Below are 2,247 nucleotides of genomic sequence, written 5' to 3' on the forward strand. Positions count from 1 at the left end.
CCAATGAGCTACGCCATTTCCGATTGGTCAGTTTATCAAACATTCCTTCCTGTCATGATGACCAAGCTCTCTCTACATGTGACAGTGCCTGAGATCGAAGCATCCCAGTAGTTTGTTCAAGCATGTATCACAACAGATATTCAGATTATAGGTTTGAAAAACAAGAAGAGACTTTGGGGTGCATTCCTCTCGTCCAATCCCTTGCCCTGCCCAGCCCTGCCCTGCCCTGCCCTCCCCAGCCCAGCCTTACCTTGAGGATGTATTTAATTGTAAATAAAATGAAGCACTTTGTTCGGTATATTGTTTATTTATTGCACAGTTTTTTCCTTAGTTTTTGATTTATTCATAGTTGCTTTCATGGTTGTTATTATTTTCTATAAAACGTTTGTAATTAAAGAAGTATAATCTACAACTCCCCTATTATATGAATTTATTGAGCATGCCAATCACCCGTTTCACATTTCACATCCATTCATTTCAGAAGTGTTGAATGAATTTCAGAAGTGTTGATATGGAATGCACGATTCTTTCCTATATTCCCGCCGTCTGACATATAAAACACCAATGTTCAGCAGTGGTACAACACAACCTGAGGCTCTTTTTATTGTTCACTTGGGGATCCGATAACCCTCGGGCCAAAGTAACAACAAGAGAAAACTTTTCATTATACTCTTCCTTCCTTCACGCCTTTCGCCTTGACAAATACCTCCCCTTTCTTTCTGCCCCTCGTCCGTCTAATCCTCTAAGAGCCTCTCCTAACGCCCTGGAACTCAGAACTTTCTTTACAGTTTAATACTAGTTTAATTAACTTTGTCCAGACAGAGTGCATGATGGGGGGGGAAACACGAAGAAGCAAAACAAGTCGCCCTTAAAAATCTTTAAAAATCAACCACCCCGCCTCTAATTTTGTATGCTAATCTCCTTTTTCACGCTGCCCCTCCTTAGGAGTGAGTGGTGAGTTGGGACAAAAACTGTTGGGAAAACTTGGTGGTGTTGCCTTCCTTCGCCGGGGGCTCGCCAGTGGCTTCCTGCTGGCTGTTTCATTCCTGGGCCCCCTCGGCCTCCTCGGCTCACCTATTTGGATCCTTTCTCTCCTCTAGGGCCTTCCTTTGCTCGATTTAACAATGAGCGTCGAGCTAATCAGCCCTCTCGGAAATGCGCCACTGCCGAGCTGCTTAATCCCCTCTCCTCCTCCACCGACTCAATGGACCTCCGCCTTCAAAAGGGCTTTGGGAAAAGGCTTTGCACAGATTCACACTGTTCCCTCAATACAAGTTAGTTCAAGTATTGTGCCCACAACAAGTGGGTATGATAAACAAATGCTTGCCAGGGTGGATACCCACCCACCACCCCACCTGTGGTAGCCTAAAGAGGGTGCCAGGGCCGGGGGCAGATAGTAGCGCATGGCAGGCAGACCCAGGGGCCTCCAGGGGCCCGACGGGGCCCTCCAGATGAGATGAGACCTGAAAGAGGAGATTAAAAGCCCCTTCGAGAGTAGAGGCAGTTCATTTCTGTACCCTCGTCTTTCTAGCCAATAAAGTGTCAAGGAAACACATTGTTGACATCTTATTTATGAAATAATGATCAGAAACTCAGCCTGTTGGCTGGATCAAACTAGGGGGTGGCCTGCTCTGCAGAGCAACTCTCTAATCACTAAGGCATATAATGAGAATGTTTGTGCAGGTCTCCCATCAAATCTAATTGTATTGGTCACATACACATATTTAGCAGATGTTGTTGTGAGTGTAGCGAAATGCGTGTCCATTGACATAAATACATGATTTTAAGGGAATGGCTCAGTTACACTCGCTGATCTGAAGTTAAGATTTGGCCCTCAGAGTCACCATCATTGTTATGGAGGTCCAGTACAAGGTCTGGATTGTGTTTATTAGGGCACTCAGTGGGAAATGTTGTAAATGGGTTGTGTTGTTAGGGTATGCAGCGGACAATGTTTTCAAACGTTTTGCAACCCGAAAATGAAAATGATCCTTTCTTATTGGAAAAAAACAGGTAGTCCCTGTTTGTTTCAGTCCGCTTTCTTCCGTTTGGTGCCTAATTAACACAGCCCTGCTGACAGCACACTGCCTGTGGAAGTGGAACTGTGGGAGGAATGAAAACCCCACACAGCAGCTGACCCAACCGAACACGTTTAGCAGTTTAACACCTCAACCGTCAGGTACACCTGTGACACCAACTACACAACATGTGTCAAACTCATTCCATTGAGGGCTGAGTGTTTATGGGTTT

General features: G+C 45.3%; 1 protein-coding gene across 1 annotated transcript in view; it reads left to right on the forward strand.

The window, feature by feature from the left end:
- Positions 1 to 404, forward strand: part of wnt8b (wingless-type MMTV integration site family, member 8b) — a 9,727-nt gene extending 9,323 nt beyond the window's left edge. The window contains exon 7 of the mRNA XM_024423813.2: positions 1 to 404. This exon is cut by the window's left edge and continues 909 nt beyond it. The gene's annotated coding sequence lies outside the window, so the exon portion shown is untranslated.
- The last annotated feature ends 1,843 nt before the right edge of the window (positions 405 to 2,247 follow it).

This window comes from Oncorhynchus tshawytscha, linkage group LG01 (assembly GCF_018296145.1).
Source record: "Oncorhynchus tshawytscha isolate Ot180627B linkage group LG01, Otsh_v2.0, whole genome shotgun sequence".
In the NCBI taxonomy this organism is placed as follows: Eukaryota; Metazoa; Chordata; class Actinopteri; order Salmoniformes; family Salmonidae; genus Oncorhynchus; species Oncorhynchus tshawytscha.